Source organism: Rhincodon typus, chromosome 8 (assembly GCF_021869965.1).
Source record: "Rhincodon typus isolate 14 chromosome 8, sRhiTyp1.1, whole genome shotgun sequence".
NCBI lineage: Eukaryota > Metazoa > Chordata > Chondrichthyes > Orectolobiformes > Rhincodontidae > Rhincodon > Rhincodon typus.
The window spans coordinates 20,994,292-21,009,160 of NC_063339.1; the positions used below are offsets into that span (position 1 = coordinate 20,994,292).

At 40.9% G+C, this 14,869-nt stretch overlaps 1 long non-coding RNA gene across 1 annotated transcript; it reads right to left on the reverse strand.

Moving 5' to 3' along the window:
* Positions 1 to 7,872: 7,872 nt before the first annotated feature.
* On the reverse strand, positions 7,873 to 12,930 carry LOC125483718. The gene is made up of 2 exons (XR_007262657.1): positions 12,718 to 12,930; positions 7,873 to 12,607 (listed from the first exon to the last, which is right to left on the reverse strand). It is a non-coding gene; the product is annotated as an uncharacterized LOC125483718 (long non-coding RNA).
* Positions 12,931 to 14,869: the final 1,939 nt, after the last annotated feature.

The following is a 14,869-nucleotide window of genomic DNA, read 5'->3' on the forward strand; positions in this document are numbered from 1 at the left end:
CTGAGGATTGTGGCCAGTAAGTTCAACATTTTCTGTGTGAGCATGCTGCAGAGGTGAACATGCATGGCTGCTCACGCTGGGTATGTAGATGATGTCTGTTCCAATATCTGGCGATTATTTGTCCTCTTGGTTTGGATACTGGAAGATGTGAGTCTTCCATTTTAAGTTTAAATCTTCAAAATCAAGTTAATAACAATGAACCAGTGTACTTTTATCAAATGGTCAATCAGGAATGGCCAGTTTCCTTTCTAAGATTGTCTTTTCTCCTGAAGCATTATTGACCTCAAAACTATGGGATTCAAATTAGGTAACATTACTTCTGATTATTACAATTACTGAGGCAATCATCACTTCATGGATTAAATTTTGTCCAACTGCATACAATACATTGTTTAAAATCTTGTGACACATATAAAGTGTATGGATTGAAAATGTTTCCGCCTGTGAAAAAAAAAGTTGCCACCTTGACAAAAAAAGTGTTGACGAAATATCAGGAATGTTTTAGAAATTCCCTTTAAGTAGACATTAATTTGTCCCAGATTCAGATTCTTAGATCCCAGGCATTTGCTTCTGTCCTTTTCTCAGGCTGGTAATTTCTAATACCAAAACTGTCCTTTATTGAAATGATTCAGCTTCCTTTTAGCTCCTCATGAGTTTGGTCTTTTCAGTTTGAATGCAAGTTTCGACTAGCACTTCTGCATGGTGAACTGAAGAGATGTTTGGCCTCTAACTGCTTTCTCTCTTTCTTGGATCCTGGCAAAATAATTTTGATATTCAGTGATATCTTAGGAAAGCCTGTAATCCAAATTCTATAATGGTTCTTTTGGTACACTTCCCTATGTCAATGGGAATCATATGGGTCTTTTATCCAGGTAGTAATCACTGTTAACTGTTTGTTAGTTCCTAACTTTTTCTTTTCATAGTGTCAAATGGAGAGTGTAAAGAAAAATCTTTCACAAGTGACACTCTTAATACTTCCTTGGACTTGGATACTCACAGTCTATTAGTCCCAAACTTGTTGTCAGGCAGTCTTCTGCATGGATCACACATCCTCTTCATTTTAGCTTAATTTAATGTCACCTTCAGAAAATGTGATAATTCCATAAAGCTCATAATTGTAACAATATAGAGAGAAATTGTGCACTTAAATATTTGTGCATATTTAACCTTTTTGGATTGACAAATCTCGTTGACTTTCAGATTACCTAGTTATTTCTGCAAATGACATAAGTTTAAGGATCTAATAGCCTCTACAGTATTTGCTGGGGTTACTAATTCTGTTTTGATTCCTCTGCTGCTTCTGCCTGTCCTACATGCAGTTCTGGTTGAACTGAAATATCCTCCTTTAAACAGCTAAAGGTAAAAATCATTGGGTGGAATCTTATAGAGTTCTGAGTAACATAGGATATGGCAGGATCAGGCAAGAAATATGGCAAGGTTAAAAAGACTAGGATTGTTTTCACTGGAAAGACGGTGGCTGAGAGGAGACCTGATAGAGGTCTACAAAATTATGAGAGGCGTAGTTAGGGTGGATAGACAGAGGCTTTTTCCCAGTGTTGAAGTTTCAATTACATGGGGGCACAGATTCAAGGTGAGAGCGCCAAAGTCTGAGGGAGATGTGTGAGGAAAGCTTTTCACGGAGAGAGTGGTAGGAGCCTGGAATGCACTGCCAGAGGAAGTGGTGGAAGCAATTGGCAACATTTAAGAGACGTCTGGATGGTTATTTGAATAGGGAGGGAACAGAGGGATATGGACCGAATAAGGACAGAAGGCTTGTTTTTTAGTTTAGTCGGGGCATGATGATCGGCACAGGCTTGGAGGGCCGAAGGTCTTGTTCCTGTGCTGTACTTCTCTTTTGTTCTTTTTGTTCTTTGTTCATCTCAATGCTGGGAGGCTCTCATAGCAGCTTTTCAACTTTGTCATGGCAAGATTCTTGCTTGGCAGTGGTAAGTTGTGGGCAGTGTGGTCAACCAACTCATCTTATTAATATTCAGATTTTTATCTTATCAAATTCGCCAAACAAGCTGCACGTTGATAAACTTGGAAATCAGAGCATGCAGTTGGCAAATTCAGCTCACAGCTTGTTCAAGATGACCTCTAAGTTGGACACCGGGCACCAGTATCTCAGGGTACACTCATGCGCACATCATTAGACATTGGCATCAGATGTGTGTCAGCCTCTGAGAAGTCTCATGGCAACTCTCTGATCCATTTACAGGATGTGTGGGTATTTCAATGCTGCACCTCATAGAATCATAGATTTGTAGAATTCCTACAGTGTGAAAGCAGGCCATTCGGCCCATCAAGTCCAAGCTGACTCGACAAAGAGCATCCCACCCAGACCAACACCCCCTACCCTATCCCGGTAACTCTATATTTCCCGTGGCTAATCCATCTAGCCTGCACATCCCTGGACACTATAGCACAATATTGCCCAGCCAATCCACCTAACCAACACATCTTTGGACTATGAGAGGAAACTGGAGGTCCCAGAGGAAACCCATGCAGACACGTGGAGAACATGCAACTCCGCACAGTCACCGCAGGGTGGAATCGAATCCAGGTCCTGGTGCAGTGAGGCAGCAGTGCTAACCACTGAGCTACTGTGCTGCCCCAGTGCAATCTTGGTCTGCACTGACAACTCTCACTGTAATGTTGCAGCAAGATCACTGTGTATTCAGTAACATACATCCAGTTCATTGACTGGAGCAGGCCATATTACTGAGCTCCTCAATCTCTCTGTTAATGCTTACTAACTCTGAACTTACAAAGATGCTGACAGCATCCCTGCCAGGCATTGCCTTGCTTTTTTGCATTTTACCCCCTTAGCAACAGATACCATGCTCATATTATTGTTGTCTTGCCTTGCCATTTAGTGCAGAAACAAAGCTAAGGAGCATTACATATCTGTCACCGGGCCTTCAAGGGTGATAGACCTCACTCAGGAGGTCGTGGGAGAGTAAGTCAAAGGCAGTCTCCAATGCAGGACCACAGACTGCTTGGGGCAGTCAGAGTTAGGAGCTTTTCCACATAAGAGGTGAGGAACCAAACATTGGGCAGCCCAGCACCCACCTTGACTCTTTCTGCCCTATCGTGGTATATTTACCTATCACAATGAGAGAAACGGTAAGGTGGCTCAGTGGTCAGCACTGCTGCCTCAGAGTGCCAGGGACCTGGGTTCAATTCCAGCCTCGGGCAATTGTCTGTGTGCAGTTTGCACATTTTTCCCGTGTCTGCGTGGGTTTCCTCCGGGTGCTCCGGTTTCCTCCCACAGTCCAAAGATGTGCAGGCTACGTGGATTGGCCATGCTAAATTACCCATAGTGCTCAGGGATGAGTGGTGTAGTGGGGACAGGTTCTGGGTGGGATGCGTTGAGGGTCGGTGTGGATTTGTTGGGCCAAAGGGCCTGTTTCCACACTGTAGTGATTCTAAACAAAAAATTCTAAACAGGTGTTACAGGAGATGAAATTGGGTAGCGTAACTGTTACTGTTTCTGCAAGTTGTGGGGGTATGTGCTGGGCAAGCAGTGTTTGAGATATCAATGATTCTGGTGGGTGACAACAAGGGAGGGAAGCATTGCATGTGATGGTGAGAATGGTACAGGATGACCCCTGGTGTAGATGGCTGGAGTGAATGTCAGCTAGCAGAGAGAAGATGATGGGCATCATATCCTGGAGGAGTGGAGAAGGTCATTGACCTTCTTCCCACATTGATGGCCATTCCTCTAGACTGCTGAGACTGCTTTGACCTGGGTGGAAAACTCCGACTGTGCTTCCATGATCTGGTGTTGTAGCCTCCACTGCTGGCTCTGGGGGAATAGGAAGAGCCATGTTTGTATGAAGCCATCCAGCAGGACTTCCAGGACCCTGCTCACAATGTAGGATGCAGATTGCACCCTGTCTGCAATGTCTAAGTAAAATGTCAAGAACTGTGCAGGGAAGTTTCAGACTGACAGTGCTTGTCCAGGTGCACAACGGGCTTTTATATATGGCACAAAATAACAATTAAAATGAAAGCTTAGTAAGTTACGGTGAGAAAACTGGCTTGGTCTTAAAGTGGGAATCACTCCACCAAACTTACCATGACTCACACCAAACCAAAAAAGTGTAAGATTCTACCTTTTCTTTTCTATTGGACTCTGAGCCGAGGTCTGACCTCATCCTCATCATTGCTAAAAGTTTATTCATAATATCGTCTGTCTATACCCTTATTCTGGTTGCTGCCAAAACCCTCATTCACGGTCGCATTACCACCAAACCTGACCATTTCAACGATCTACAATTGTTAAATAAAACAAAGAACTGCTGATGCTGGAAATCTGAAACAAAAACAGAAATTGCTGGAGAAGTTCAGCAGTTAGGCTAAATTTATTTCTTAAGTTTTTGAATTTGCACTTTATACTGCTCAGCTTTTCCAAAGCACTTTCCTATTAAAATCTATCTTTAAAAACTGATCCTTGACTAAGCCTTTGATCACCTTTGTTTTTACTCTACTGTTAGGTTTTATCTGACTTTGCTGGTGGGAACATTTTACTGCATTAACAGAGCTGTACAAATTCAACATGATATTGATAACATTTTTCCTACAAAGTCACAGATGTTTCAAAGTCATTGCAAGTGTACTGAAAATAGCTGCTAGCCTGTTTGCTGTGATTCCATATGTGTTACACTTTCTGCGTTAGCATTTCGAAAATCTGTTCTTTATGACTAAGTTCAGCAGCAGTCCATTAATATTTCCTATACAAAGCTGTGTCTTGATGTATTGTTTACTGTATCATTGACAGTTAATGAACGTACTTTCTGTAGAAATAGCCTCGCCACTGTAACATCTCAGTAATAAGTGGTGCCATAGTACGATCAGGGGCAGCTTTTAAATGTTATTTTAAGAAATGCCTCTGCCCTTATTTTTTTGGACCAAAGCTCCTCACATTAAATTGGAACATATGATTGATTTCAGAGGAAATAGTAAGAATCTGAGCCAGTTAGGAACATAAAATGACTGGAGTATTTAGTTCACAAAGTGTAATTCCACTAACCTGAAGGGAAGATTCCAACTTAATGTTAATCTGAAACACATTCCCAAACCTCAAGGAGAAATTTGTGCGTTTTCCTCTATTTTCCCTTCATCTTTTTGGCCTGCTGGGTTGACTTTGACCAGACTCAAAACTTTGGGTTGTCATTCTATAGCAAACCTCTTTAAAACTCTTGCCAAACCCATTATAATCTGACAATTGCCCTTTATCATTAATCCTCTGGGATCTATTGAATCACAAGAATTCCCTATTGCTTTGAGTAACTGGTTAAAGAACTGAAAACAAACCAAGGCATAGATCTCAGTTTTTATTGCCTGTGTGTTAGGCTTCACTCAGATTGACTGCAGCAAGAAGCAGCTGGAGGTAAGGGTCACTTGCTAGAAAAGGTACCTTCTGATCGTTTTCGTCACAGACATTAATAGAAGAAAACCAGCAAGTTCTGGAGGGCGTGCATTGGACCTCCCTGCTCGATATTTAGTTGCAGATCTGCTGAGGTAATGCTTTTCAAAGCAAAAAAATGATAATTTAGTGCCTGAGTATTATATTTGCTTTTCTTTCTCTTTTATTCCCTCCTTCATCGAAGGTATTGACTCACATTGGGATTCAACATGTGGCCAGACCTCCAGCATTTCAATCATTTTACATGGCAGAGCATGAACTGTGAATGTGAGCAGGATATTTGATAGTCTGGGGATAAGGCCACCAGAGGCAGCTCGGATCCCGTTCCCATTTCATACGTTTATCCAGTGCACTAGACTAGCGAGCAGACACAAGCAGAAACCCGAGGTGGCTTTTCCTGCGCACGGTCTTGGGCATTAAGGACGACTTCTGTGCCCTAACAGAAGTCAGGAATTATACAACTATGAGTCGGCCACAGGGTGCTTATCACCGGACCAGCAGAGGACCTTAAAATGTATTTTTTCATCAGAATTCAGGTTTGGCAAGCCTGAAGTAAATAAATGCATGAAGCCAGATCCAAACCAATTGCAAAAACGAAATGCTGTGAAATACAACTTTGATGAAAGTCCAGCTAAGGAGTGGGTCATAAACCATAGCTCCAGTACCATCAACCAGTCATCCTTGATTGAATGAGGCCATTTATGGTGATAGGAGACAGGATTAGGCAACAGGACTGTGGTCATTCTCAGATTTGATCGTCTCCAGCCTCAGGAACCAGCCCATTCTCCTTAAGTGGATGGGAAACTTAAATGTGGCCTCCAAATTTGCTGGCTGCAGGGAGATCACCCAAGCAGATAATGTCAGGTCACGCCTCACTTATTTTTAAAAATGCACTAGATTCGTAACTTCTTAGGTAATCCAGTTTCCCCCACGACTGTGCTTGTTTGCACGGCCGATCCACATGTATACTAATTGTAAAGGATTGCTGAGCTCCCTATCTCTGAAATGCTGATCAATTCACTTTGTAAATATGACTGATGCATTTGAATAAAGGAGCTATGGTATCCGCTGGAAAAAGCGGAGAAAGCAATTTGAAATGACAACTTAAGCATTTGTAAAAGAAAAATTCCACAATTAAATTCCAAACGAATGGGCGATTTTAGTGAGTTTGTGCCTTGGTGGGCATACCACTTTAGAATCAGAGATGGGAAAATAAAAGTTAGGAACATCAGGAACAAAAACAGAAGTTGCTGGAAAAGCTCAGCAGGTGTGGCAGCATCTGTGAAGGAAAAAATCAGAGTTGACCGTTTTGGATCCGGTGACCCTTCCTCAGAACTGATGGTAGCTGGAAAAACATTGGTTTATATGCAGAAAAGAGGGAGGGGGTTGTGGTAGGGAGTAAGTGACAGGATAGAGCCTGAAGAGAGGGAAGAGCAGTTGGATAGACAAAGGAATTGATAACGATCTGGTTATGGGGGTGGATAGCTGTTAATGGGGACTGTTAGTGACTAACAATAGATAGTATGTAATGGCAGGCTATGTGATAACAAGGCCTGGTGTGTGGGGTAGCGGGCTGGGACATGAGAGAGTTTAGGCCCTAAAATTATTGAACTCAATTGAGTCTGGAGGGCTGCAGGTTGGGCTGAGGACATTACCCTGAGGAACTCCTGCAAAGATGTGCCAGAGCTGAGATGACTGACCTTTAACAATCACAATCATCTCTGCATATGCCAGGTATGACTCCAAACAGCAGAGAGCTTTTCCCCTGATTCCCATTGATTCCAGCTTTAGTAGACAGTTGGACAAATCTGGCCTTTGTGTCAAGGTCTGTCACTTTCACCTCAACTCTGAAATTCAGTTCTTTTGTCCATGTTAGAACCAAGGCTGTAATGAGGTTAGGAGCTGTGTGGCCCTGGTGGAAACCAGACTGGGTATCACTGAGCAGATTATTGCTGAGCAGGTGCTGCTTGATAGCACTGTTGATGAGACCTTCCATCACTTTACTGATGATTGAGAGTAAACAGTAATTGGCTGAATTGGATTTGGCTTGGTTTTGTGTACAAGACATACCTGGCCAATTTTAAACATTGTTGGGTCGATGGCAGTGCTGTAACTGTACTGGAAGAGCTTGGCAAGGCGTGTGGCAATTTCTGGAGCACAAATCTTCAGTACTATTGCAGGAATAATGTTAGGGCCCATAGCCTTTGCAATATCCAACTGTTTCATTATAACACATGGAGTGCCTAGATAGAGAGAACATGGAGAAGATGTTTCCACAAGTAGACGAGATTAGGATCCAAGGTAACAGCCTCAGAGTGAAGGGACAACCTTTTAGACCTGAGATGAGGAGGAATTTCTTCAGCCAGAGGCTGGTTAATCTGTGGAACTCATTGCTACAGAGGATTATGGAGCCAAGTCATTAAGTGTATTTAAGGCAGAGATAGAATAGAATAGCAATTTATTGTCACGTGTATTGTTACAAAACAAAACAGTGAAACATTTTATAAGTTGTCACACCACGGCAGCTAAATTAATGACAGAAGTCATAAACAGGAAAAAAAAAGTTCATCACCATTCAGTTAACGGCTCCTAGATTTGGGGAATGCTGGAAAACTGGGTCAAAACCGTCACACAGTGCCAGGCTGAGAGCATAACACTGGGCTGAGACAGCCCCGCCACACCAAGACAAGACCTCTATGCAGGGCTTTTGGAAGACCCGGAAGCCACTTCTGAAGCGAGGATGAGACTTCCATGCCAGACTGCTGGAATACCTAGCAACCACCGAAGACAACCACCAATACAGGGCAAGATTTCCGTGCCAGGAGACCACCTCTCCTGGATAAGACTACCACACTGGGAGACCACCCCGCTACACACCAGGCCTATACTGCCAGTCTGGGACATTGGAAGGCATCTTGTTGCTGGGCCTCAGCCAGGAGAAACCACCTTCTGCTGAAGTCGTTAAAAGATGATAAGGTGCCATAATAAATAGAAACATTAAAGAAAAAGCATAGAAAAAATAAAAAGTAATGTGGATGGAGTAGACGAGTTCCAGTCTCCTGGGCTGAGGAGCCTGGACATTGCACTACCACTCTGCCACCGTCTTGTGGAATCAAGGGTTACAGGGAGAAGGCAGGAGAAGAGAACCATATCAGCCATGGTCAAATGGTGGAGCAGACTCGATGGTTGCATGACCTAATTCTGCTCCTATTCCTTATGGTCTTTCAGTCCTCATGTGGTTATAACAAACATATAAATCATGAAATTAGATATTTACTCAATAACCCAAATTTCTCAGTGATGACATGCAGTTAGTGGAGATTGTTTTTGTTCTCTCTATCCTTTCGTGGGCTGTTGCCATTAGTGTCAATGGCACTATTTGTCTCCCATTCCTGACTGCCTTTGTACCAAATAGTCTATTTTGCCATTTCAGAGAGCAGTTAATAATCAAGCACATTACCATGGGTCTGGAGTCACAAGTAGGCCAAACCAGGCAGGGATACCAGTCTTCCCTCCTTAATGGAACTTTGTAAACCCGATGGTTTTTTACAACAATTGATGTTAGTTTAACGGTCTTCATTACGGAGACTAGTTTTTAATTCTAGATTTATTAATTGAATTCAAATTCTACCAGCTGCTATGGTGAGATTTTAATCCATGTTCCCCGTGACGTTACCACTATGCACCACCTCCCCTTGGCTTGGAATGTAGTCTGATTTGTGGATGTGAATTGCTTCAGGTGAATGGGCTTTTGAGCCAGTGTAACACTGATACTGCAGCACAACCCATCTATTTTTAACATTTCATCACCTTTAGCACTATTCCATTTGATTCTGCCTAGCTTTCACTGATAGTTGAGAACACATCATACTGAAGTTGAATATTGAAGAGCATGTGATTATAAAAGCTTTTCAATTTTGATGATTCAGATTGATGCCTTTGAAGGAAACAGAAAATACAGTGCTAGTCTCTCTGAAGGTAAAGGGCTTTGTAAAAAAAAAACTTGAGGAAATGGCAAGTATATACCAGAAAAATGGCTGTTACCCACCTCCCCTCAGATTTGGGTGTACTTTTTATACCTCTTATGAGCCCATTAATTTTACAACTTTGTACATATTGCCCTTAATCTACAAATGAGAGCCATTATAATAAGCCAAGTTACACCAATTTGTAGCAATCAATACAAGAAAGTAAAAGACCAAGGCATTTTGGGCATATTGCCTTTACAGGCTTTCTTGATATTTTCTTCTGCCAAGGACTTGTTGTATCTCAAACATGTATCTCAAACACCAGAAATTTCTCCCATGTTAATTCATGCTAATGAGACCTGAAATTTGACCTCTTCTATATTTTAGATCTATCCCCATGAGGAATTAGCTTCAGAATGTGCAGTCTTATTTTACTCACAATACTAAATGGAATTCCCTCCCTAATGACATTGTGGGTCAACCCACAGCAGGTGGACTGTAGCAGTTCAAGAAGGCAGCTCATCACCACCTTCTCAAAGGCAACCAGGGACAGCAATAAATGTTGGCCCCGCCAGTGATGCCCACCTCCCATAAATGAATACATTTTAAAAACAGTAGACAGAAGAATCATTCTGACAAGTTCTGTGTGCAATTCCTTGTTACACCATCCTTTCCAACATAAATGACCATAATAAGTTGATAGGTTTTATTTAAATAGGTGTTAACTTAATAAAAACAATTTATTTTCCCTCTTTACAGCCTTTGATCAATTCAGCTTTATTCAATAGTGTTTCAGGACTTGTGTTTGCACCATCACATTCAAAACAGTCAGCAGCACAAGTTGAATTCTCAGGGAAGGCTTGAAGCAAAAGCAATTAGCCACTTTCAGGTTTAACTGATGCTGTGGTTGGAATGGTTGAGGACACTTGTTCTATACTGTACATAGAATAATCACCAATCTGTCAGTATGCAGTCGAAGATCAACATGACAGAATGCTATGCTTTGGGCTAAAAAAAGGTGACAAGCTGAAGCACGATCGAAAAGATCCTATTCAGTGATGAACACATGTGCTTCCTTAAGGACAAAATACATGTATAGCATTAGTACAAGGTAAGTCCTTAGCTCTAGCATAGCTTTTGTATCATGAGGCCCATACAGGCCAGGCTTCTCAGTTAAAGGTGGCATCAATGGTATACCCAATACTGTACTATCTCAGATGTTCCTTCCAAATCTGCGAAAGACCAGTTTTATGTGATTTTATACACCAGTGGTAACATGTTGTTCTAGTTTTTGTCCAAGTTCAGATAGATTTAATTAAGGCTCTTATCACCTAGTTCAGTTGAAGTTGCTTCTTGGTTATCAGTTACATTCGGGTTCCAACAGCATTGCCAGGAACCAGGCATGTGTATCATTTCTTTCATAAATAACCTCTATTCTTTAGCAGATCACCATAAACATGGGACTTTGTGAGATCAGTTTATCAGTTTATATCCTGGGTGGTGCTCTGTTTGATCTTTTACACTCCAGGGAAGGTCTCACATTGTCCAAAGATGCTCAAATAGTCCAGTAGGTTGAAATCTATAAACAGAATAATCTCTCCTGAATTATGACAAAGATTTTCCCTGAAGCCCTCAGCTGAACCTGTCCAGTTTGTCAACTGCAAGCCAATTAAGTCAATCAGAAATGGAAAGAGGGTACACTTCCATCATTGCTCCTTGTTCATGGCATGGTGAGAAACACTCCCATTGGCGGGTAAATTACCCAACCATTAATGTGCTGTGTCATCCCTGTAGCAAAAGGGACCTTTTCAGACCTATCTGCAGGATCAGCAGAGCTGTCTGAGTGTTGGTACAAAACAGCGAGAATAATACACCACAACCTATTCCTGTTCAAGAAATTGATTTCATGGACATCACATTGTAGCTTTTTTTGGGAAAAATTATAGATCCTCAAAATGATTCCTGATATGCAGATGTTTTTGTCAATGACAAGAAAACACATTTTAAATTTGTTACTGAAGCTGTTATATCCATTCTTTCTGATTCTGTACTATAGAATGAGCTGTACTTTCCACAACCATTAAACATCTGATTTGTGAGGAACACAAGGTACTAAAATGAAAGCCAATGACAGTTTCATGGCACATTTTGTATAATTTACATGAGTTTACAGATATTCTGCAAGTCATTTGTAATCACCAGTATTTTTCACTGGATGGTGAGGTTGCCTTGCTCTGAAACTTCTTCAATCAGTGGCAGTTGATGGCTATAATTTACTGACCTTCCATTCCCAAGATAACTGGTGAGTTTTCTAAGACTTCCATTCTCTACAGGACAGGACATGTGCAGTGGAACACAAATGTACTGGACATGAAGTCGCCAAGCTATATATTGCAACGTTATACCTGCTCTTTGCCAACAAAATATGCAAGTTGAAAAACGCCATCCATCATTTTGGTGGTTTGATTGAGGAAGAGATCTAGCCATGCTTGTTCAACACAGTGCACTGCGTAACAAACTCAGTTGTGCATCAGACCTGCCCTCATTACAATGATAGAATTGTACCAGTGTTATACAATTCCAACATCCTGCTCCTGTCATCACATGATATATCCTGCCTAGACATTCATCCTTCAGCCAAAATTGTTTATGTGGAAAAAATCCTTAATTTTTAAAATTATTTGTTCATGGGACATGGACATTGGACATGGACATGATGTCCATGTCCCATTTGTTGTCTAGGTTCCTTGGAGAAAGTGGTAGTGAGCTGCCTTTGAGCCATTGCAGTCCTTGGATTATAGAGATATGCACATTCATAATTGGAACTGAGTTCCAGGAATTTGATCCAGCAACAGTGAAGAATTGATTGATTAGTTCCAAGTCAGGTTGTTCTGTGGCTTAGAAGGGAACATTCAGGTGCTGGTGTTCTCACAATGCACTTCTTTTACCCTTCTGGACAGTACAGGTTGCAGATTTAAAACGTGCGGTCAGTAGTGGAGAACAGTTCACTGGTCCATTCTGCTTACAAGGTGGCTGGCTAAACAATGGGCTTTTCTCAGTCTCTTACTATATCTATGAGTCATTATACCCCATCAGTTTTTCAAACAGATACCATTGAAGTTCTTATTTCTCCAAACCAGCAGATGAGAGTACTGCCATGATAGCTCTTTGACAACCAAGTCATCCTTTTAGCTTGAAACCTTCTTCCCTATAAAACATGTTAACAGATTAATACAGAACCTTTCTATAGATCGATTTCCTTCTTATCCTCAGTAGAATTCTCTGTATTCACCTTTCTATCTCTAGATTTTTTTTTACCTTTTTTCCACATCTACGCATTGATTAACTTCACCCTCCAGATCCTCTGCTCATAGCTTTTCTTGCGCTTGCAAAGCATACAGTATCTGGCTTTAACTTCCTTCCTGTTGGTAGTGCTTCCTGTTTAAGACCCACCGTGTCATATCGATCAGCATTTCTAACATCTAAGAAAATTAAAGTTGATCCTTTTATAACTGGTCAAACCTCTTAAAAGCTTTTTTTGAACATTATCAGGAATAAATATAGATTCCACAGGCATTTTAAAGAAACAACAACTGTTCTTTCAGTACTGCTTCCAGGTCAAAGATCAACACAATGTATCAATTCATGAGCATAAAAAGGATAAACTCAGTTCAGATTTTACCCACTGGCAGCAGACTATTTTTTTTCCTCTTGATTACATGTAATATTTTATAACTACTTAAAAGTTATCAGACAGGACTCACAAAAGTATACAAGAAAAACCTTTCTGTTTTTATTATAGCTTAAGGAAAAGTATAACACTTTCAAGGGAGATAAAGAACATCTGTTGCCAGCAATGCTATTGTTTCCAGTTTTATTTCCCGAGTATGACAGTCAGCAGTTTCTGCAATTTGATCCAGGCAATTTATGAGTTGCGAGAATTCCAACAGTCCTGAATATTTCAGGCATGCTATCTGCAACTTAGATCACTGGCAGAAGAACCTTTCCAGCACTAGAAACTCGGTCTGACATGAACTTTGAACTTCCAATGTTGGGACTCCTGTTATTTACTTGTGTTAGAATAAGATTCTTTGAAACTATTTTCCAAAGCAACAAAATGTAAAGACAATGCTGTACAAAATTGGACTCCTGAGGAATGTAGATAAACCTGAGTAAATTGTCAAAATATTGGGTTTGATACTGTCTGTCACACAGTTTGATTATCCATCGATATTGCTAATGTGAAGGGATTAAACAGACAATCCCATATTTTATGGGATAATTCATAAATATATAATTAAAGTGTTTTATCATTATACTTTAATTCATGCTAGAGAGAATGAATACTAAAAGATGTACTTTCTCTGGCATTGCACTAGTTGATGCTTTTAGTTAAAAATATCTTTGCGTGTTATTTTAACATAGTCACTGACCCTCATTAGAATAAGGCTAATGACTGAGCTAAAATAGCAAACAAAGGAATTTTACTCAAATGTGCTAGCTCATACACTTTTGGAGGAAGCCAAACCCCGTGGTTACGAACAATGTATAGTGCAATTGTGAGGGCTTAACCTGCTCTGATGTTTTGAATGGATTTGAAAGGAAACAACAGGAGCCATTTGCACTATTGTGTTTACTTGTGGGTGCCTCATGCAGTCTTGGTCAGGCTTAGTCTGATATCCCTTCAAGCTATTTGTGTAATGTTGACTAGGCAGATATTGGCTGTAAGGTACCGATACTGACTAGAAAATTTCTGTCAGTGTTAAACATTATGTTATTAGCAACTATGTAGTCAGAGGACATATGCTCCAGTGTTCTGCAATTCAAATGTTTTGCACCTAGTCAACACTTGCATCTAAATGACCTCAAGATGTTCAGCTTCAGGAGCCAGACAGTGCATGTTATTGATACTCAAGGATGGAGCTTTCAAAATTGACATCTTTACACACCACACATGTGGTAATTTTGCCCAACTGAAATGGGCATGAAAGCTCAGCCATGTTGCCACAGCGCCAATTGTGTCAGTCTGTGTTTCCTGGCAGACATAACACAGTTATTGCTTTCAGTGCACCTCAGTTATTTTAGTTAATTAGAGAGTATGAGCCAGAGCAGAGAGGATTTGTCAAGAATATCCAGGTAGCACCTGAAGCACACTGACTGCATGTTATGGCATAAATCCCTGTAAAATGCTCGATGAAAGCTGATTCCAGAATCTCAGCTTTAGAAATGAGCCATTTGTAAAGCCGTTTCTTCTGCTTCAGGAGGTCTGAAGCCAATCCTCAGCAGAGAGATAGCTTACTCAATGATCTTTAACCTTCGATCTTTCCAGCAGTTTCAACAAATGTCAGTGTAATAAACTGGTAAACCCAATAACTTGTTCAAAATAGTACTATAACAGAACTGATAAATTTCACTGGATTGCTAGCTTTACATCCACCTGATTTAACTCTCCACCAAAGTGTAAAACCAG